General features: G+C 39.9%; 1 long non-coding RNA gene across 1 annotated transcript in view; it reads left to right on the plus strand.

The window, feature by feature from the left end:
• LOC117676829 (uncharacterized) overlaps positions 1-24,322 on the plus strand; it is a 108,408-nt gene that overhangs the window by 59,653 nt on the left and 24,433 nt on the right. The window contains exon 4 of the long non-coding RNA XR_015728831.1: positions 14,257-14,392. This is a non-coding gene — a long non-coding RNA (uncharacterized LOC117676829). The remainder of the gene's footprint in view (positions 1-14,256; positions 14,393-24,322) is intronic.

The following is a 24,322-nucleotide window of genomic DNA, read 5'->3' on the forward strand; positions in this document are numbered from 1 at the left end:
TAAAAGATGGTCCATTTCAATTTGAGATGGGCAGTGAAAGGCATGAATGAGTGAAAAGTGTTTATATTTTTGTTCTGTTGTAATCCAAGAGGATAAATTTATTAGTTACCTTTTTTCTCTGTGTTCACAGATCAATTAAGCGGTAATGTGGTTTCTGTGGTGATGACCTGGCATATGATATAAATCTAGAGAATTGCAATTTACTCAGTACATGATGAATAATATGTGATCTTAGTTTCTCCATGTAAAGAATGTGTATATCACTTAATGTTTTTGTTAGGCTTAGTATCAATGATGGGAAACACGCTTTCTACCTCCACAACTCAATTTCTTTAACCTCCTTGTCAAATTCTTAACATCAAGACTGTGATTAATGGCTTTGAAAGAAATGAAGAAGCTACGGAAGTAGAGATAGATCAAGATCCTGAAGATTATTAGACACATAGAATGCTCTTTCCAGCAACTGGATAAACACTCTTGCAGAATCAGAATTGCAGAGTCGGAAGGGACCTTGGAGGTCCTCTAGTCCAACTTCCTGCTCAAGTAGGAAACTCTATACCATTTCAGGCAAATGGTTGTTCAATCTCTTCTTAAAAACCTCTAGTGATGGAGCACCACAACTTCTGGAGTCAAGTTGTTCCATGGGTTAATTGTTCTCACTGTCAGGAAATTTCTCCTTAGTTCTAGGTCGGTTCTCTTCTTCATTAGTTTCCATTCAGTTTCCATTTGCATTACGTGCTTCAAGCAATTTCCAGCAGAAAGAACTTTTGTTCATCTGGATTCAGATTGTATGCTCCAGGCAGCATTCAGTACTATATCCACTAAATGTTTAACTCCTGAGGAAGCAATCATCCCAAGGATCCTAGCATCATAATCTAGTGCAGAGGTGTCAAACTCAAGGCCCGCAGGCCAGATCCAGCCTGGGATGTCATTGGATACGGCCCTTGGGGCTGTCCTGGTCTACCCAATGTGAAGAGGAAAGATCAGGCCAGCGTGGCTTCTACCCACGTCTCTTCGGTCCGGTCTACCCAGAGTGAAGAGGAAACATGCCAGCAGTTTGGGGAGTGGCATCAAGCTGGCCACGCCTACCCAATCGGCTACACCCACCCAGTCAGCCACACTTGCCTGCCCCCCCCCCAAGGTCAACACAGCCCTGATGCGGCCCTCAATGAAATAAGAATTTGACACCGTTGAGCTAGTGTTTCTACATTATACTGAAGCTTTGATTTAACAAACTAGTTGAGAGTAAGGAATTATTAGTTGTTCCCAAATATCCATCGCTGTAGCATTTTATTGTACATCATCTGCAGATTGACAAGTCTTTGGCATATAATGGACATTGACATAAATTAATGCAGTTTTGCATCATAGTGCATAAATAAAATTAATATTGTGTGATTTAATGTAAATATAAGTGCACTGTCTAGACTGTTCAGAAACACAAATTTGTCTGTTGCTTTGAGGTGGAGGGTTTATTCAAATGGAAATCTGTCATCCCACTAAAACAGGTATATTAAATGAAGTTTTCACCATAGTCCATTCTCTGCTCTTCATCATGACATAATTCTTGTACATTTGCAGGCTATAGTATTGTTTCAGAATCAGAAAACTGTGTAATATAATTTAGGATTGTAAAATTACAGTGTAGTTTTTAAAAAAGTGTAGTAAAGTTCGAATTGTGCTGGAGAGACTCTTGAGAGTCCCTTGGACTGCAAGGAGATCCAATCGGTCAATCAACGAAACCAACACTGGCTGTCCTTTGGAAGGACAGATACCAAAGCTGAAGCTCAAAGGCCACCAAATGAGAAGAGAGGACTCCTTGGAAAAGACCTGGATGTTGGGAAAGATGGAAGGCAAAAAGAGAAGGGGATGACAGAGGTTGAAATGGTTAGATAGTGTCATCAACACAACAAACATGAATTTGGGCAAACTCTGGGAGACAGTGGAGGATGATGGGGCTTGGCATGCCATGATTCATGGGGGTCGTGAAGAGTCGGACACGAGTCAGCGACTGAATAACAACAACGGAAATTTAGGAAGTTGGATCGTGCCCAGGCTCCATGCTCGTTTCCCATTTAGAACTGCTGCATTAAGCAGAGAAGAAACGTTAAATAAACAGCATTAAGCCTTTCTCCTTTCCCTCTCAATCCTAGGCACTTATTCAGGAATGCAAAAGTCCCTATCCTTCAGGGCAGCAGTTTAACAATAAACACATTTTCCACCTTTCTTGTTCATGATTCAGGATGCCCCATATTTTTGCTCTATACAACTCGGCCTGCTTTACATGCATCTCTCCTGGCACATCATGAAAAAACCCCCCAAAACAGGGAAGCTTTTATCTGTTGCTATGAGCAGCCAGACAATGAAAGGCTGTGTAGCAATTCCTCTGTCCTTTTCTGTGCTGTTATGTCTGTATAGTGTACATAGCCTACAATCATCTGGGTGTCCTCTAAAGCAAAGTGGGGCCGGCCTGTTGCTTTTGAATTTGCAAGCTTCATAGGAAATTCAGCAGTGCCATAGTTTAAAAGTCAGTGCAAGCACAGGCAGGAAATAGAATATTGGTTTTCAAATCTCTTAGAAATTAAGGATTGCACGAGCCCACATTCTTCCACTAAATCAGTTGAGATGGAATAGATAGAATATTAAATATGGGTGATCTGGGTTTAAATCCCTGGGTCTTAGCTAATCATGATTTCTCAGTCTAACCTATCAAAATGATATTTGTTACAGGATTAAAGAAAAGCATGAATAGAATAGAATAGAATAGAATAGAATAGAATAGAATAGAATAACAGTTGGAAGGGACCTTGGCGGTCTTCTAGTCCAACCCCTAGGCAGGGGTTAGGCAGGAAACCCTACACCACTTCAGAGAAATGGTTATTCAACATCTTAAAAGCTTCCAGTGTTGGAGCATTCACAACTTCTGGAGGCAAGTTGTTCCACTGGTTAATTGTTCTCACTGTCAGGAAATGTTTCCTTAGTTCTAAGTTGCTTCTCTCCTTGATTAGTTTCCATCCATTGCTTGTCCTAACCTCAGTCCTATATCTTACAGCTCTCAGAGGATAAAAGATGATGAAGAAGCAACATGCAACACTTGGTTGAATTTGAAAAAGTCAAATTTAAGTTGGCTATTACTTTAATAAATTTTCTGCTTTATTTGTACAGCACATTGAATGTTATAATAATTAAACAGGATGGATTCATATAAGATGCTAAGCCAGAAAAAAGCATTGTAGTATAAAAACAGTAAATAGAGAAGCAGACCGAGATTTTATGTATATGTGTGTGCGCGTCTGAGTGATGAAGACGTCTCTGCAGAAACTGAACAAATCATGGTGAAATTTGTGCTATATCATGACAAGTACTTGGGAAGGTTTTTGTTTGGTTAATACGTTGAAGGCATGTCCATCTCCATCCCAGTTTTGTTCAGTCTAAATTTTCTTCTAAAATTATTAAAATAATAAAAATAATAAAGGTGGGATACTAAATAAATAAAGGAACATACTTCCCCTATTCCAAACCTATCAAATCAAGATAATAACACCAGGAAATAAAAATAGTAAAAAAAAGAGTCACTTTCTCATGAGACGGGTGGCCATATAAATACGATGGACAAATAATTTAATTTTTTTTTCTCGATGAGAACATTCTTTCAGCCGTCCATAAATGTGGGACTACTAATAATTCACAGGATAGCTTCAGCCAACTTTCCTGGGGCAGTTATCAGCCAGTTGGTCCTGCTCTATTTACCAAGCAGTCCTGGGCCCAGTCATCTCTTGACTTTCCTAATACCTTAGAGTAGAGAAGGGAAATTAAGACAATTTCTAGTTCTCTTGCTGTGTTACCTGGGACGGGACCATAACGAGGGGAAGGCAAAACACCATTCACTAATAGATACTATCAAGATGTTGAGTTCCTAGCAAGGATATCTGGCCTTTCTAATAAACTACTAGGAAGTCAGATGCAGAGACTAAAGTTTTCCCTCATGGTTAGTAGGAATGCAATGAGAGGGTGCTAGGCAGATTGCCTATTAGACTTGCTAGCTTCTCTATTGGTTTTGTAGACAATGCCCAGATTTACAAAGCCATTGAGAGTTGGGGGCCGTACCAGTTTAAATTAATACTATTTCTAGTGCCAGCTTCCTACAGTTCAGTCTTCTTGTCCATCTATCCAAGAATGTGTCCATCTATCCAGTGTGTCTCTGAACAAACAAGGGGCTGTCTGCCAAAAATTATGTGTTGTGCATTCAGCTAGCCTCTTTGTACATAAGAGGTAAATTTATCCTCTTTTGAGGCTAAGCTTGGAAGGTTTTATTGGGAGAAAGGGAGGAATATACCAGATCATAGAACAGCTTTCCCTGATCCTGGTGCCCTCCAGAGGCAAGCCACCATGGTTTGTGCCAAGGGGAGGGTTTATACAGAGCAGATCAGGTGGAGAAACTGCCCTAAATCCACCCCCCCACCCTGTTATATTGATGTTGTGTTTCTTGCTGTCAAAATCAAAATGAAGTCTGTTTTGCCAGCTTTGGGGACCAGTTCCACTAAGCACCTGTCTGAACAAAACGTGAAGCCCTATGAATTGAAGATTATAGGTGTAGGGAATGCTCGGCAATAGCCATAGCAACCATGACAAAACTTTGCCCTTGATGTATTTGTTTCTTCTTCTTGAAAGCAGTCTCTCAAGTACATCAATTGCTTAGGATCTACCTCAGGTGACTGTAGGAAGAAGCTTAGGGGAAGCAGAAACTAAAAAATCTTCCATGCTAGAGGGCAAGAAATGGGAAACATCATTATATGACTTTTTCTCTAGCTGAATTTGCATTGCAGTGATGGAGAGTGATTCTGGATTGAGATTTTTCCCAGCTAGAATTTATTTCTGGTAAGATTTTCATGGAGAACATAGTATCTTTTTTTAACTGAATTACGTCTTCTCACCCTCCAACCACACTGCACTGAGTCCTCCATGATCTTTCAGGGAGGAGGTCAAACTGCAGCAGCAAACTGTCCAAGAAGGGGCCTCACAATAAAACATCATCTTGGAATGAATCATCTGAGTGAGTCACAGTTTCTTGTAAGTCCCAGCAATCAAACGTCAAAGAAATGCGGTCACACAGTAGTAGAAATAAAGAACCCCTTGCTCCAAGACAAGGATTTATATTTTTGAAGCTATCCTGTTGTTATATTTGTTATTTCCTCGAAAGACAACTTTTTATCTTGTGTCCCATCAGATTGTCTTCTGAGTGCCTAGGGAAATGGTGGCTTGTTGTATCTCAGAGAAGTTGGGGTTTTTTGGGACACCTTAGAAAAGCTGGAAAAATGGAACCAATGTGAGGTAGTTCATTAGAGCAGGAGTTGTGGAATCTGTGACCTTCCTGAAGTTGTATAACTACAATCTGAGCATTTGAGAGGGTAGTTAAATGTGTGGGTGGATTCAGGATGCCCCTGTGTATGGTCAAAACAGAGTTTCCAAACCTGGACAAACTTCAAATGTGTGGACTTCAACTCCCAGAGTTCTCTGCTGTGGCCATGTTGTCTAGAAAATTTGGGGCGCTGAAAGTCAGACATCTGAAAGTTGCAACACTGGATTAGAGTGTTTAGAGTATCTTATCTTAAATCAGCCTGAAAGATTGTTGTGGGAGTAAAATAGGACCAGGAACATAAACTCTGAATTGATCTTTGGAGAGAATGTGAGCCATATATTTCTTGTGCCCCTTTCTCCTCTATGTTTTCAGTCCACATTGACAAAGACTATTGTACCAATAAAGAAGAATATTTGTAGCTCAGGGTTGGAATTGAGGGGTCCTTGGAGCTCTTTGACCTTGGTGGTTTTCTTGCATTCCCCAAACCAGGCAATTTCATCAGTGCTGGTCCTAGCCCTGACACTGTGATGTTTCATTGGGTAATGAACCGTCTGTAAGAAAACAATCAAATTCAGAGAGCACCAAGGACCCCTCAAAGCCAAATTGACTGTGAGGGATCATTCAGGTGTGTTATTATCTGCTATTATCTCCCAAAGCTCTTTTTTCTGCTTTGTATTCAAAATGAACATATATAACTTGGCACTTTTCTGGATACCGTGGCTGTTATTATATTATTATTATTATTATTGTTATCCTTGAGATGGTGACACGCTTCAATGGGTGGAATTTTTTTCATTCGAGAGAGGAGATTGGAATTTCATTTTAATATGTGCCTTTGTGTATGCAGAAAAATGACAGTAGAGGATATCTTATTACTATTTTATCCTCATTGTCCATGAAATTAAAAAAAAAAAAAAACATTTTCTGAAAATATGTGCCTTTTTAGAGCTGAATTTCCTCTTCCCATAAACTGTTTTATCACCTGTTTCATGTCACATGCTAAGCCATGATGTGGTTTGTTTGCTTTTCACCTAGTGTGATATGTGAAACTCAGCAGTTGTTAAATATTCACCAAGCCATAGCTAACCAAACAGGAATTTAGGACAATGCTGTGCTTGCAAGAAAATTTACTGTTAGCTAAACCATGATTTAATTAATGAATTCAGTTTCCTGGGTTTGAATGAGACATTAGACCATTAACTGCAGGCTAAGTTCACACAACATACCAGTTTTAAAAAAAATCTATTTTGTGGTCCAGTATCCTATCCGATACTGCCCAGATTTCAGATATGTTGACTGTACAGTCCCAAAGGTGCTTTTCCAAAAGGCAACTGGACTTTCTTTGTTTTTCTTTGAAGATGTTCCACTTTTCATCCAGAAGCTTCTTTAGTTCTGACAGAATGGTGGAGAATGAAAGGGTTTTGTTTCCTTGCAGTCATCTGGTCGTTAGTACTCTCTCTGAGACTCATTGACGTCACTTGGAGGTTTATCTGTGCTAAAAAAGAAGAACTGAAGAAGTTTCTTGGATAAGAAGCAAAAGGTCTTCAAGAAAAAAATGAAGTAAGTTCAGTTGCCTTTTGAAAAAACACCTTTGGGACAACCATGACTTGGATGACTGAGAATCTCCATAGATATTGGCGGTACAGATGCCTTCTGCCCATTTCAACCACTATTCATCCCATCATCATTTTCTTACAGTCAGCCTACTTCTCTGCCTGCTCGGTTTTAGCCTTTTTTTCTCAATATAACTTGGTTTCAGCAGGTAGCAACAATTGCCTGATATTTGCCTAGCTTCAGAATCTAAGGTTAGCCCTTGGGTAGGAGAATAGGAAATCCTGGCTGTAGGCTAGACTAGGATGTTAAAAAACACCCTACAAGTAGAAGATGGCTTCTGTAGGAAAGGAAAGTACCTGAATGTGTCCATAAGTCTCAAGAGTTGAACTCAACTGAAGGGCTTCTTTATCGTTTTGTGATTGTGTCTTGATGCCAGCATGGAGAGAGAAATTTTGATGGAAACTATTAGATATTCATTTGCTTATTTATTTATTTATTTATTGGTTCGATTTATATGCCGCCCTTCTCCGGAGACTCAGGGCGGCTTACAATGCGTTAAGCAATAGCCTTCATACTTTTGTATGTACCTGCTTAGTAGGGCTTTCGCCCCCCCCCCCAAATCGGTGTTGTTTTTTATACAAAGTCAGCTTATTGCCCCCACAATCCGGGTCCTCATTTTACCTACCTCGAAAGGATGGAAGGCTGAGTCAACCTTCCTCTTTGACTTTGCTTGTCAGAAGGTCACAAAAGGTGATCACATGACCATCTGCCATAAATATGAGCCAGTTCCCAAGCATCCAAATTTTGATCACATGACCATGGCAATGCTGCAACAGTCATGTAAAAAAAAAAACATCCTAAGTTGCTTTTTTCAGTGCCATTGTAAGATTGAATGGTTGCTAAACAAATGGTTGTAAGTTGAGGGCTACCTGTAGTACATTTCTGTTTTCTGTTTAAATTTATTACCTATGAGGCACTTTACTCTTGAGACAATGAAAGCATCTATTAGCAAATCAAAAATATAAGAGAAAAAAAATAAGCAGAAGAAATGTGATATAGAATAGATTAGAATAGAATTCTTTATAAAAATGAATGCCATTTACTTTCCTGATTTAATGCACAGTGTTAATAGTTGGAGGTCTTCTCGTCCAACCTCCTGCTCAAACAGGAGACCCTATACCATTGCAGAGAAGTGGCTGTCCAATCTCTTCTTAAAAACTTCCAGTGTTTCAGCACCCACAATTTCTGAAGGCAAGCTGTTCTACTGATTAATTGTCCTCACTGTTGGGAAGTTTCTCCTTAATTCCAGGTTGCTTCTCTCCTTGATTAGTTTCCATCCATTGTTTCTTGTCCTGCCTTCAGGTGCTTTGGAGAATAGCTTGACCCACCTCTTCTTTCTGGCAGCCTGTCAAAATATTGCACGACAGTTATCATGTCACCCCTAGTCGTTCTTTTCATTAGACTAGACATACCCAATTCCTGCAACCGTTTTTCATATACAGTATTTTAGCCTCCTGGCCCCTAATCATCTTTTTTGTTCTTCTCCGAATTCTAACTGATAACTATAGTAGCCGGAACTTTTCAAATAATTTCTGGAATTAGGAAACTGTCATATTCTGTTGCTCTCTTAGAGCAGTATCTGTTCAGCTCATTTTCTCTGTGCGCTAGACATATTGCTGCTTGAAAAATGGAGAAGGAATGTTTCTGCTTTAACATGCTTAAGGGGGAATCCCGGAAAACAGCATTTGTAACGCGCTAAAAAGATTTGTAATGCTGAAAAAACTCTGGTTTCTCATCTATAACATTAACATCCTTTTCTGTTAGTTCAGTGCCAGTTAGACAAAATGTGGGTTTATCTTTGCAGCAGGTGTGAGTGAAACAGTTACTTGCAATGCTACCCGTGCTCTTAGTCAGTGAGGTTGGTCTGGGCTGCAGCTGACTAATACAGATACAGTATGAATGGTTGACCCCTTTGTACATTCCAGTTTAATGGGTTATGGGCTGGAGATTGGCAGCCTTTTTTGGTGTTCTTTTGCCCTCCCCTCCGCCTTCTGAGTCAAGTACAATAATCTCATCTAACTTTCATCTATGTTCAAAGGACTGGGTTGGGTTTTTTTTTAAAGAGATGGGTAGTGATACCTAGTGCTTTGAGACCTACAAACTGATCAGACTTTTCCAGCTTTAGGCATTCTCTTCCCAGAATTTGGCAGTTTTCCAAAGTGAGCTTTTGAAGCATTGCTTAGGAATGGTTTTCTCTCCATGCGTCAAGGAAAATCAATCAAATGTGACGTTATGAGGAACAGTGGTTTCTGAGATTTTCAATTTGGTTCCTGCTACCACAGTTTGTTTGTGGCCTGCTGGGGAACTTACAGCCGTGGTTTAAATTCTGCATTTAGTTGGGCCAGGCTGGAAGGTAAAATGACAATTTCTTTGTTTTCCCCTTCATTAAAAGGAGCTGCTTTAAATGGTTTTGGAGTGCCGGGATAATGATGGATGGATAGATGTCAGAACCTTTGCTTGCAAAATCAAGGTTAAACTAAGCTTTGAGTAATCTATGAATTCAGCTTCTAGGCCTTTAACTGATTTGGTTAAGTCTGTTATGTCAGAGTTCCCCAACCTTTCTGACTTTGTGGACTGTCGGGGAGGAGAGGGGATGTTTCTGTGCAAGCGGTCTGCAAGTGTGAGCACACGTGCGCAGCTTCCACAAGGGGATGTGCATGCACGCACATACCCTCACCCACTGCTTCCACGACCGGGTTTCGAATGGCTCACAGCCTGGGGGTATATATATATACGTATGTATGTATGTATGTATGTATGTATGTATATGTATGAATGTGCAGACGAATAAAGAGCAGCTTGTTATTCTGAATGTTTGACTCAGTTAAAGGTGAACAAATTGTGGCTAAGGCTTTCAGGTACTTTCTTATAGAAATTGAGATAAAGGTGTTGACTAGTAGTATTGTTTGATAACAGCCCTGCGTCGAATCAGAGTTATCTCTCATATAGAGAAGAGGCTACGAGGCTATTTTTAACGCCAAAAATTAATTCACTATTTCAGTTTCTCCCATTCTTGATTAGTGTTGTTGACTTTGAACAACAAGAAAGCACAGAAAAATGCAGGGTGGCATAACCAATTTATTTGTTGCTTGCTTTCAGATTTATGTCTTGTTTTCCTTTGGTGTGATGTAAGATACCTTACACGGGATCAGTCTCCCATTATTTCATTGGCAATTGCAGCCATCTTGTGAAGAAGACTCCACTAAGAGAGATGGGTTGGACCACAGCCATCCACTGAGCTCCATGGTTGAGTAAGGTGATGTCTCTGGTCCAATTTTGGTAACTCAACTCAACTACACTTCTCTCTCTCTCTCTCTCTCTCTCTCTCTCTCTCTCTCTCTCTCTCTTATAATAGCTTATAGTAAACTCATCCTCCATGAATTATAAACTGTGAACTCACATTAGGGTTACTACATCTGGACTGTAAACAGCCAATCATTAGATGGCAGTAAAGAGTTTTATATATTTTTATGCTGTCACCTAGGAAAATGGGTTAAATCAAGAATCAGCTGAAATGGGTGAATACAGCTTATAGATACATTGATGATATTCAATCTGCCACTCTTTATCTGCACAAGAGGAGACCTTGGAGTCAGATCCGGCCAACTTTTCATGGACATCTATCTCTCCTGGAGTCCTGTATCTGTATTAGAATTTGTTTGCGTTCTCATCCCAAAGTTTTGAGGTGATTTTTATCCTTTATGTAGCAATCTAATCTATTTCCAAAGGAGCATGCCCTTGTCTTCAGTCTGTCACCGCAGTTGCTGTTCCTTCCGTTATCCAGTTGATAGGTTTTTTTTATAATCCAAGGAGTGTGTGATGGTTCAAGAAAAGCTGAAGAACTTTCATTCTGTATCTTAGCAAATCCTGAAAGGAGCTAATTTTACCACCATGCCATCAGTAGCTGATTGTACTCTCTGTCCAATTATTTTTCTCAGCACGCACAAGAAAGGGTCTCGTTTCCTTTTTGTGTGTGTACATATAAGAGAGAATATTTCCGTTCTCCACCGTCCCTAACCCTGCGTGGTGTTTCAAGTCAGTTCACAGTGAAGTGGATGTATTGATCATATTTACCTGCTGTGATTATTATGTTTTGCAGGTTTCTGTATGTTTTGTTACTTTTGCGTCTGTTGCTTTTATTTATATTTTTTTATTCTTTCCGTTCTTTTTAATTGTCGTGAGCTTACCCACAATCACATGGGAGAGATGGGCAGCTATATAAATTGAACGAATAAACAAATACACAGGCTGTAGAATGAGATCGAGTTGAACATGGTTTCGGGCACGATACTTTTACAAATCAGCCACTTTGTTTTTTCTCTTTTCGTCTTCGCTTCCCCCGCTCTCTTTCATTTCTTTTTTTTTTTCTTTTCTTTTTTCTTTTGGTCTATGGAATTTTCCTGGGCTTCGGGCATTGCCAGGCATTTGTCAGAAGCAACATTGCATGAGAGCCTGAACAGCTACTCATTGCAAAACATGTGCTGTGTGCTGCTGACTAATTTCCTTCGGTGTATAATTGAGGGCTGACTCAAAGCTCAGATTTGGCCACCTCCTTGCAATGCTGAGCAAAGTTGATCTTGGTTTGGAATTACCATCAAAGCGAGCAGGATACCCCCACTCTGTCCCATTTACAATGCACAACAGGGTTTGGGGCAGAGAGGAAATTGTTCGTTCTCCGCAATTCTCCGTATGGCTTGGATGAGTCAGGGGATGTGCTTTTGGCCATCAGAGGGGCACGTGGCCACCTTAGTATGCTAATAGGAGGCGAGGTCTCTTGCTGGGAATTGACATTTCCCTCTATTCTTAGTGAATGATTTCAAGACTCAGAGAGCTGAGTTTCTTGCTTGCTATGAATAGTACAGGAGACCGGTCTCATCTGGCAGGCAAGTTTTCTAGATTTTTTTTTTTTGTCACCTAAGAACGAAACTTTCCAAAAAGAAGAAAAATGAAAGTGCTGTAGGTCACACCTTATTTCTCTTGTCCTCTTCTTTCTGACACCTGCCTTCTTTGATTCCCCCCCTCTCCCTCCCTCTCCCTCTCTCCCTCCCTCTCCCCCTCTCTCTCCCTCTCCCTCTCTCTCTCCCTCTCTCTCTCTTTCTGTCAATCAACTTTGGAAGTCAGGACTACTCTAGGATAGAATATCTCAGCCTACAGATGGACTATGTAGGCTCCTTGGAGGTACAAAGAAATGGATAACAATACAAATATTCCTGTTTTCCAAAGAAGAAGATACCCAGGAGAGTTCATTCCCCATTGTTGGGCCATGTTGGCGGGCAGAATCAATAGATTGCTCAGGAAAACCAAGATTGAAAGCTGGAGCCATTGCTGTATGTGAGTGTTTCGAACCAGGCGGGTGATTGATTGTATGCTTTGTTATTTTCTTTTCTTTGCTAGGTAATGGGTTTCTACATGTATGTGTGCCTAGGACTAGGGCTGGAGTCCATTGGCAGAACACACTTTTACCTTCACTGTGGTTCAGATTTGATCAGTGTTGTCTCTAGTTAAAAGGATTGGAGACAGAAGATTTTTTTTTTTCTGGTTAGAATACATATATGGCTACATGCACTTGCTGTCTGGCTAGTCTCCGCTGAATGACTGAAAGCAGATTTCTGGTTTTCTATTATTTGATCCTCTTGATGTTGTAGAGTAACTTTCCTTGGTCTTGATCAGAGTCTCAGGAGGGTGATATCTATCTCATTGCTGAATAACAGAGTTAGAAGGGACCTTGGAGGTCTTCTAGTCCAATTCCCTGCTCAGGTAGGAAACGCTACACCATTTCAGATAAATGATTGTCCAATGTCTTCTTAAAAATCTCCAGTGTTGGAGCATCCACAACATCTGGAGGCAAGTCACTCCACTGATTAATTGTTTTCACTGCCAGGATTTTTTTCCTTAGTTCTAACTTGCTTCCCTCCTTGATTAGTTTCCACCCATTGCTTCTTGTTCTGCCTTCAGGTGCTTTGGAGAATAGGTTGACCCCCTCTTCTTTGTGGCAGCCCCTTAGATATTGCACACTGCTATCATGCCACACCTAGTCCTTCTTTTCATTAGACTAGACAGTTGACATACCCAGTTCCTGCAACTATTCTTCATATGTTTTAGCCTCCAATCCCCTAATCATCTTTTTTGCTCTTTTCTGCACTCTGACACCTTGCTTTTTTGATGTCTACCATGGGCCAGGTTGCCTCTGGGAGATTTGACTCTAAATCTCAAACTTGACTTTTGGGTCCATCATCAAGCTGTTGTTTTTCCCTCAGCCTTAGTATTCTAGCTATTCACTCACTGGGAATTACAGTGTATGAAAGGGGGAAAAAAATAAATCCGGAATTTAGAGCATCTGGCAAATGAAAGAAATCAGAATGGATATTCATGATACTTTGGACTTTTGGAATCTCCTGTCTTCCAGATCTGTTTAGATACAAGTTCCCCCATCCACCTCCATTTGGGAGTACAACAGGTAGTTTTAAGAAAATAAGAATTATTCTGCTTGACAAGTTGTGAGTTTATGTAGTTCTGTTTTACAGTTCTGTAAGTTTTCAGGTGGAATGTTTCTTCCGTTTAACTCAAAAGAACTTTGAGTCAAATTATTACATTATTAAAATATACTGATGCAGGCAGTATATGAATTGGGCCACAAGAGGCAAGGATTATTGTACTAATCGTTAAAAGGGAATACTGTTCTTGGATTGATTGGGAACAGAAAGGGTTTTCCTGTGTGAGTAGGTGTGGAGTTGAGAACCTGTTATGAAACTGGATTCAAGGCAGCTTCTTGCATCACAGATTGGCAAGAAAGGATACGGACACAGTTGAAGCAGCCTCATTATGTTACAGCTAGGAGTATGTGCTAAGTTCTGCAATTTGTACAGCACAAACAGTTCGTACCGGATTTATTATATATTTTTTTCTTTCCCACTCTGCTTCTGGGGACAAACATGGGAGCACCTGTGCTTGGAAAAGGAGAATATAACAAGAAATATTTTCACTAAAAAAAAATGAAATGGCTCTTTTATAACCTTTTTTTGTACCGATCCGGGACTGGCATCCACAGCAAATGCCTAGTTCTCAAGAGCTTGTTGGTCTTTTCACGACATCTGCTGAATTGCTATTGGTAGGAAGGAGGCGGAAGAGACAAGACAAGACACCACCACCCCCCAAATAAATATTTTGGGAGAATTGCTTTGTGTAAATTGTTGACCTCCCCACTCAGAGAGCAGAATGAATTGGAAATGGAAGCTTCATTGGCGTGTTTTTCCCACCCACCCCTTCCTTTCATTTGCCTGCAGCTGATTCAGGAGTCTTCCAGTAGCAGATGAAAGAAAGCTGCAACGTTCCTGACTGCAAATGGATTTGATGCTTGGGATGATTTTAGCCTCTTCCTTGTTGAGGACTATATGAGATTTTGATAGTTTAGCCCGAGTGGTAAGTTAAACACAGTCTTTCTTTAATCCTTTATTATAGTGGTTCTCAACCTGTGGTCCATGGACCCCTGGGGGGGGGGGTGTTGTCACAGGGGGCCTGCAAAGGCTTGAAGAAATGTTATGATTTAACTCTTGAGTTAAGTCTTGGTGGTCTGTAGCCATGGTCCTTGGCCACAAAAGGTATTTAAAGGGGGTCCGTGGTGAAGAAAAGGCTGAGATCCACTGCTTTATTGTATTATGTTTTTAACTTGTTTCACTACCTAGGCCATTTTATTACTATTCCCATTTTAGAGCTAAAGAACTGAGAGTGTGTAGGGCCGTGCCCAACTGATCATTCTTCCTCCTTAGCTAAGTTGGAAGAGGGATACCCCAAGCCCAGTTTGGGGAAAAATAGGTACTAGTTCAAAACCCCCCTAGGCAAATCATTCTTAATTCACCTTATCCCATGATTTGCCTTTAGGCTGATTGTGCCTTTCTCATTCCATCTAAAATAGGAAATCATTTCTCGTGTATCTCTTGGAACCATTATAATGCGATATGATTATGAATGCTTACTATCATTTGTATTTATCAAAATTGTACAACTGTCTAATTCACAAAAGGCAACTCTGGGCGGTGTACAATCCTCATAGATTACTACTGCCAATGTAACCCCGTCTGCATTTTCATTTCATTTCATAGCACATAATGGACAAGTGGGGTGATGCTAAGAGATGGTGACTAGTTGGAAGACTAGCTGGTGAGTTCAGGGCAAAGAGAAGGTTTGCATTTGAAGAACAACGTACTTACTTACCTTGTGATATTGCATATAGTTTGATTCTCAGCATTTCTAGGGAGAAAGAGACAAAGGCAAATTTATTTATTTATATTTCATATTTCTTAACCGCCATCTCCTTGGAAAGGGGCTCTGTGTGTTGTCCACATGAATAATCTGAATCCTTGTAAGGCATTTTAATTTGTTTGTGGTTTGTATCGTACCTCGTGGCCGGCATCAGCTTGTATCACCGAAACCAATCTTGCTTGAGAACTGCCTCACTCTCTGTGATTTACTTATTGTTCCATGTGGATGGTAATGGTGGACATTTTAAGTTGTGTTCTCGAGCCTCTGTGTAATTGCTTCAGAAAAGAGATGGACCAAATTCTTTGCCAAAATTCTCCCGTCACAGTTTTGTGATCCCAGAAGAGTCTTTGGCAGTGGCCTACCTACCCAGTCAAATATTTGTGGGAATAACTGGGCAAATATTTGAATTGGCATTTCGATTGACATTAAATATTTGACAATCTTATGATTTTTTGGAATTTGAGAATTTACAGGTGGTTCATTCGGAAGAAGACAGACGGTTAGCTGGTTTGCAGTGAAGTTTAGTCATGGGTTGTATTGGATAGCTGGCATTCTGACAGTTAATTGTATGCTATCAAGGATATTTGATCAAAGAGAGATGAGAAAACCCCCCTGGGGGGGGGTATTCATACAAAATGATTCAATGGGAACATGACTCTTATCAGGAAATACCCTTTTACTAGAAGATAAACTGGTGAAGTTACTCCCTGTCATTCCATATCCATACATGGACTCACCCCAGACACACAACCTTGATGTTTCTTATATCTCCCTCTACTTTGTGTGTGTGTGTGTTGTTGTTGTTGTTAGGACTTGGGCATACTTCCAAAAAAAAAAACAATGAACAGGTGTGGAATGCTTGAATATATGAATAAAGATCAGTCTGGAAGGAAATGCTTTGGTTTTTACTAGAAAGTTTCCTATTTACTTTTTGTCAAGGAATCATTAAACCCGAATCTCCAAATTATACATTCAAGTAGAGCCAGTATGTCCACCACATTCCATCTTTGGACATCTTGGTGCTCCTGAGTACCATCGTGATTATTTATTTATTTATTTAATTTGTATACCGCCCTTCTCCCAAGGGGACTCAGGGCGGTGAACAGCCAAAATTAAAATACATACAATACAAAAGTTCAGATAATTAAAAAAGATTAAATCAATCGGCCTCCCATTTTAAAACCCCAAGTCTATAAAATTTAAAAAATCCCATTAAAAATGGGACATTTCTACTTCTAAATTGCAATGAAATGGGGTCCAAGTGTAGCATATTGTATGTTGTACAAGGAGCAAGGCATTTTGTTGCATTTGCGTGACTGCAATTTTCTAAGCCTGCTAGTTTTAATTATTTTTATTTATTAAACAAACTTACATGGCTGCCCATATACCAGAAGGAACTCTGGACAGTGAACAACAAAAATCTCAATACAATAAAAAGACCATTTGAACCATTGTTTCCACTCCTCTTTCAAAAGTATAGAAGGGGAAAGGAAGAAGAAAGAGGTTGCAATTACGTGATATGCTTAATCGAGTTAAGTGGAAGTTCACATTCACACAAGATACTGAGCTTTGTTAGTTTTAACTATGGTTAGAGGTAGGGATCCTTGTTGCTGTTTTTTAGCTTGTTTGTGCTAACACATCCCATTTCGTTTATGGTTAGATACACTACATAAATTAAGAACATGAGTTCATTTTGGAATCGGGTTATGTATATTATGTGAATGCAGCCAATGTGTGTGAATCTTTGGATTATTATGGATCTCAGTAGTACGATTTTTTTTACATCTATATTATGCTGTTTCATGTTGTTGGTTTTTTTCTTTTGCTACAATTGTTAAGCAAATCATTGCAGTTGTTAAGTAAATCACATGGTTGTTAAGTGAATCCAGCTTCCCACATTGGCTTTGTTTGTCGAATACTGGCTGGGAAGGTAACCAATAGTGATTGCATGACCCCGGGACAGTGCAGCTGTTGCACATGTCCGAATTTTGATCACGTGCCCACGGGGATGGCTGCAGTGGTCGTAAGTGTGAAAACCGATCACGTCACATTTTTCAGTGCCATTGTAACTTTGAATGGCCACTAAACGAATGGTTGCAAGTTGAGGACGACCTATATCAATTTGAAGCTAGCTTCAGCAGCAAAATCGAGTGGTTTAGGAAATTCTAAATATATTTGGAAATAATTCTTTGCGGTTCCGTTTGTCCTGAAATCCAAAATGAAAACCACACCCAACTTTCTTTTTCTTCCTCCCACATCCTGGGATAATGGTTGTTTCCAGAGCAGTGTAACTATGTCTGATGATACATATCACACACTGCTAGCTATTTTCGCCTGTTTTTTTTAAAAAAAGTTGTCAGATCCCTTTCTCTATCACTGCAATTTGAAGCTGGCTTATTAAGGAGATGAGTACAATTACAGACATGTTTATTCAGAAATAGCCCATTGAGCTCATTAAGACAGATCACTCTCTAGAGGAATGCAATTTTTTCCTATGGAATTTACTAGGATTTAATTTTAAGCAGACTTCCTTAAGATTCCAGTATGATTGCTCTCAGCATATTGTCATGGGGCAAACATTGAATTTAAGATCAAATGGTGGAGCAGTTAAATAAGGTTTTCAGAGCTTTAAGATGTCATGTGAAATTGAGGATGACAAAGTGGGGAGGCTGAATTCCCTCTGGGATCCTGAAGGATTCTTTTCAATTAAGTGTGGTCAGTCTGATGATCTCCAGAGGTTATCGCCTTGGAAAAATTCTAACCACCGTGGCGGCATGTACAAATTATGCCGTGAAAAGAGAACTAGCCAATGGCTCATTTCTTACAACACGTTATAAACTTGAACCTCAGGATAAGTAAGCCACCAGTGAATTGGCAGCAAGCACATTTTGGGAAGAAAAGTATAGTGATTGAACAAAATGAATAATTTAACTCGAGGGTCTGGTTTGATTATCCCACTAAGACAATGGCTGAGGTTTTTTTTTATAAAAAAGACTGAACTGATTTAAGGTTATGAGTGGCCTGTTAAGAGTTTTTTTTTAAAAAAAAGACCTTCTGATTGCTTAAAGCAAACTTGGGTCTTCAACAATTATTTATATTTTATTGATCCATTTATATTTTATATTTCTTAACTGCCTATCTTCCTCAGAGAAGGGCTCGGGGTGATGTACAATATAATAATACAGTTCTTTGTGCAATCTTGGAAGAGCAGTCCAGGCATCTGGAATGGAATAGAGAAGGTAAATGAAACTTCCGTGGAGGTTTGGCTTTGACGTGCGTGTCCCAAAGGGGCTTTTCCAAAAAGGCAACTGGCCTTCCTTGTTTTTTTCCTTGAAAACGTTTCGCTTCTCAGCCAAGAAGCTTCTTCCGTTCTGAAGGAAATAAGATAAGAGTTTTCAAAGTTCTGAAGAAGCTTCCTGGATGAGAAGTGAAATGTTTTCAATGAAAAAAACCTAACAAAGTCCAGTTGCCTTTCGAAAAGCCCCTTTGGGACAACTATGACCTGGATGACTGAGAATTTCCATAGACTATGACAGGCATGGAATTCAGGCAGAGAAACCTATCAGTTCTGTCTAGAATTGAACCCGGGACCATTTCATACAAAGTAGCTGCTGCCCCACTTTTTGATTGCTGGAGTTTTACAATTATTATTATTATTAATTCAATTTATATGCCGCCTTTCTCCGGAGACTCAGGGCGGCTTTTTAGATGTCACAGAGCCATATGCCAAAGATGTTTCCTGTACAGGTAGTCCTCGACTTACGACCACAATTGAGCCCCAAATTTCTGTTGCTAAGCAAGACAATTAAATGAATTTTGCCCCGTTTTATGACCATTCTTGCTATAGTTGTTAAGTAAATCCCTACAGTTGTTAAGTATAATAACATGGTTGTTAAGTGAATCTGACTTCCCCGTTGACTTTGCTTGTCAGAAAGTCGCAAAAGGGGATCACATGACCCCAGGACACTGCAACCATCATAAATATGAGCCAGTTGCCAAGGGTCCAAATTTTGATCATGTGACCATGGGGATGCCGCAATGGTCGTAAATGTGAAAAAAAATGGTCATAAATCACTTTTTTTTTGGTGCCATTGTAACTTCAAACGGTCACTAAACAAATAATTGTAAGTTGAGAACTACCTGTAGCAGACTGGTAGGGTCTTAAGATTCACTGGGAGAAATCTTATCAACAAAACTTACCAATAAATTACATAAAATCCTCAAACGTACCTGCCACATTTTAGTTTTTGAAAGACCTGGGAGTCAAGGTCACAGAAAGAGTCACTTTATGGTGGTGCTTGTGGAGGTGGGTACACCCCAAATAAAAAAGGGGGAGAGGGTGGAGATAAATAAGTTGCTCGAATTCATCAAAGGAAAAAGCGCGGATAGAGAAACGGGATCTGTTTTCACCTGGGACTTTTTGTTTTCCCCCTTAAATCTTCCAGTCCAGCTACTTCGTCAATTCCAAGAGAAATGCGGTTTACTCTTATCTTAGGGAACGGAGGAAGTGCTCCAGTTTTACGGCTTTGTGATTTGTAACTGTTAGATTTCCCGAAGCACAATAGTCTGGCATCAGATTTCTCCCAGCTGAGACCAGTGGAGCTTAATTGTTGAGAAAGGCAAAGCCGATCACATCAAAGGAAAAAAGGCAACTCTATCTGTAGCCAATTGCTACCCATCCACCTGCACGATGGGGGAGAAACAGCCCTCGGGATTGGTTTACTGCAATGGCTTTATAGTATTAATTTTTCTCAGCAAATGAGAGCTAACAGTTATTGTTTTGGATTTGCTGGATTTGGCACATAAAATTGCATTAAGGGAAATATTGTTTTCTGTTGGAGGTGTCAGTGCGTTCACACGAAAGAACACACATGAATCTGATCTCATTCCTCTAACACAGGTGCGGGCTAGTATCTTGCAATAGACTCAACATTAGTGAAACATTGACTTAATTTAATTTCTAAGTTCATGCACTACATTGAATCATGATCTTTGTCACCCCATCCCCATCACGAACCCCAAAAGCTGGATTTTCTCCCTATGCTATGCCATTGAAAAACCCTAGTTATTAAAAAACCAATAAAACTTTATGTGTGTGTAAATGTAGCTGTAGGTCTTAAATATGCAAAATTAGATTCATATTAATCTCAAAGAGGTTCCCCCCCTTTTTTTTTCTTGGCATTTTTTTCTACAAACCCTAATCCCTTGGATTGGTTGATGTCACTCAGGAAAATGGGTTGGTTCAGGAAGCAGATCAACATGTATGAATCCAGAGCTTTAGTGTAGCCTTTTTAAAAGAAGAAACCAATGCAGCTGCTGGTGTGTGTGTGTGTGTGTGTGTGTGTGTGTGTGAGCTTATCTAGAAGAATACCAGATTGGAAGAGGTTAATTATTTTTATTTATTAAATGAACCAATGAGACGGACGACATGGGTATGAGAACTTCTTACCCCATCAACCATCTCCAGTGGTGGGCACCCCTCTTGGAAAAAACTAATTTTGATATTCTTCCGGGAAGGTCAAAAGGATGGGAACAATTCTCACTTCCAGTGGGAGGCCACTGTGGAAAAGGCTCTTCTCCTTGAATTTGCCTATTGGAATTCCTAAGCAAATGGGGTCCTTAGCAGGCCCTTTCTGCCGGAGCGAGTGGAGCCAGTTAGTCCCATTGGGGTGAGATGACTCCTCAGCTACCCTGGACCCATGTCATATAGGGCTTTTAAGATAATAAACCTTTTGTAAACTGCCTATAGAGCCACTTGGTTGAGTTGGGCAGCTATAGGAATGGGATGGGATGGGATGGGATGGGATGGGATGGGATGGGATGGGATGGGATGGGATGGGATGGGATGAATGAATGAACAGCCAGCCAGCCAACCAACCAACCAACCAACCAAACAACTAACCAACAAACAAGCAAACCCCTTGAATTGGACCTGGAAACAAACTGGTAACCAGTGCAGTTCATGCAACGGTGGGGTTTATATGTGTCACTCTCGGGGCCCTCAGAACTATGCACAATGCTGCATTCAGCACCAGCTGTAGCAATAGCCACAGCACTTAAACTTATACACGTCTTCACAATGCTTTTACAGCCTTCTCTAAACAGTTTACAGAGTCAGTGTATTGCCCCCAACAATCTGGGTCTGTTTCTAGAGGTAGACGTGCCATTGTCAGTCTCTTGGCCTCTGCCTAAAACTAATTCTTTCTCCAAGCCCAATTCTCAGCCTCTTGAGGGAGAAACTTAAGAGAATGGGGATGGGGGTGACAAGGATTTCAGCCGTGGAACTCTTTCTCATTTCAAACCTACTAGCTTATCCCTCTAGTACCTTAAACAGAGATGCTCTTAGTTTAATTCTAACGACAAGGAAGCAATTATTTTCACTGATAACAGAGGAATTGCAGGTAACTGTTTACAAAACAGATTCCTGGATTCTTATCAGCTTGTGAGCCATTTCATTAGGAGTGTCCAACTTTGACAACTTTAAGACTGGAGGGCTTCGACTCTCAGAATTCCTCAGCCAGCCATGCATTATATCTCTGCAGCTCTTTAGCAGCGTAACCTACCTGGATTTTCTTAAGTCTGAGAGTGCCACAACCAGCAGTGAGGAAGGATGTGTATGATTAAATAATATAGAGGACAAGCACCAAACCCTTTCAGCATAAAATGTGTTCTGTTCTGTTTGAATTCAACCCGATTGTTCCATCTTCCCCGCTGTTTAAGTCTTCATCTCGATGTAACTGGATCTTCATCAGGCTATTTTGGAGTTTTTAAGAGTATTTTAGAGTACCCCTTAGAAGTTTTCCCAGATGATGCTGATGTAGAAGTGATAGAACTTAGATTTTTCTCCAGTTATTGTTATTAGTATATTAATGTTTTTACAGAATTTTCCCCAGACTGCTAAGTAATGATTGCCATGCACCCTCTCTCTAGTCTATCAACCTGAAATACACAATAGAGGAGCTGTAAGAAATCACAAAAAAACTTTGTCCAAGGTGCTGATATCCACAAGGGCTTTGGAAAGTAGATTTCAGGCAGATGAACTCAGACCTTATCCTCACTTCTCCAGGTGGAATGGGGGAAAAAAGTCAACCAAGTGCTGAGGAATTGCTGTTGATTGAGCAACACGGGGCAATAAGAAAGCATTCATAACCAAAGCTACTACCAGCCCTCTCTTTCTTTCTGTCAACATGCTACCACAAGCTTCTACCGGAGAACATGATAAATCTTGTTGCCAAAATACCATGCTAGAGAAGAATGCATTAGATTGGAGGGAAGGTATGTTTGGTTTTTGTGGGTTCACCAAAACAATACGTGGGGGCGGATGTATGTATGTGTGTAAATTCCAGTACAGGCAAGCGCGTCTGGTTTATATGTGTAACATCTGCATTCTTGTCATTAAGGTGCGTTTGACCCTTGCCCAATTTCTTTTGAGACTTCTTATTTGGCAAAGGTTCTATCGGCACCGATACCTTTAGGAAGTGTAAGATTTCTTGGTCTTGGATTCTCCACCATCATTTGTTCTGCTGTACATGCGAAGCAGCTATATATTTATTTATTGTATTTATGTAGTTGCCCATCGCATAAATGTGACTCAGGAAGGCCTGAGGAGTCCTTGGCGCTCTCTGAACTTGGTTGTTTTCTTGCAAACGTTTCATTACCCAAACCAGGTAATATCATTAGAATGTAAATGAAGTGTTTAAGGAGGTGATATGAATGAGACTTCAACATTTATAGTGTGACAATCCACAGGACCGATGTCTATGGAGATCCAGGTCATGGTTCTCCCAAAGGTGCTTTTGCAAAAGGCAACTGGATTTTCTTGGGTTTTTTTTTTTCCTCGAAAACATTTTGCTTCTCATCCTAGAAGTTTCTTAGGTTCTGAACTGAAGAAGCTTCTTGGATGAGAAGTGAAATGTTTTGATTTCAAATGTTTTCAAGAAAAAAACCAAGTCTAGTTGCCTTTTGCAAAAGCACTTTTGCAAATTCACAGGGCCATGTGTTCTCTACATGAAAATGTAAAAGAAAGGTCATGAAATGCTTCGATTTTCGTATATCAATTTAAATTTTGGAATGCTCACATGGATCTAGCCAAAACAGCAATGCCCATGTCCAATACTGGCAAATTTGAGAGTGCTAAAATTGCTGAAAAGAGCAAGAAGCCAACTATAAGAAGTGATCTTAATCACAGATGCTGAAGAAAAGCATCGCAGGAAGCAATCTTAGGCTTTAGTGTACGTGAGTTGCTACAGGCCAAATGCTGTTATACTGTGGCCTACACAGCTCAGCCAGCATGAACTGAGCTATTATACTTAAGTTATTATACTTATTATACTTTTGTCACAGTCTGCCAGATCTTTGGGTTTCAGCCATAGGATACTAAGGCTTATCTTTCCCAGCTGAGTTAGCAAATATATTACAGATCAGACCGAGTATTCTGTAGCAACCCTGGATAACGATGTGCAGAGGTATTAGGTAGATTAGATTAGGGATCAAGATTGAAGGAGAAGTTGGGTTTATTTATTTTATTTATTTATATTTGAATTTATATACCGCCATTCTCCCCTAGGGACTCAGGGCGGTGAACAGCCGAAATTAAAATACATATAATATAAAAGTTAAGAACAATAAACCAAATCAATTACAGATCTTGCTGTTCCATCTCTACAACATGAGCACCTTGCTGAGTTTTGAATCTTGGTTATTTTATTTTGTGGATTAGCAATTTGTGAGAACCCAGCCTGTCTGGTTAGTTCATTGGCTAATGGAACCCAAAAAATTTGATTAATTCTGTTGTTCAGGTAAGGCATGCTTAGGTGAAAACATCCATTAGCATTTTGGAAAGTAGATGATACTAAGGAAAAGTGATTCATTCAATAGGATGAAGTAATATAAGGAAGTTTACTTTATTTATAAAGATCTCTATGCAACATTATTTAGATGTATCATATGACCTGATTCACATGTTGCAGTAAGTAATAGTTTGTTTGACCACGCTTTGTTGAATAAATCACAATTAACTTGTAGTCATATGGTGCACAAAACTCGCTCACAATCAGGAGGCTGTGAGTTTGATCCTAGGTAGTGGCAGTT

This window comes from Pantherophis guttatus, chromosome 7 (genome assembly GCF_059756535.1).
Source record: "Pantherophis guttatus breed Tessera chromosome 7, ASM5975653v1, whole genome shotgun sequence".
NCBI lineage: Eukaryota > Metazoa > Chordata > Lepidosauria > Squamata > Colubridae > Pantherophis > Pantherophis guttatus.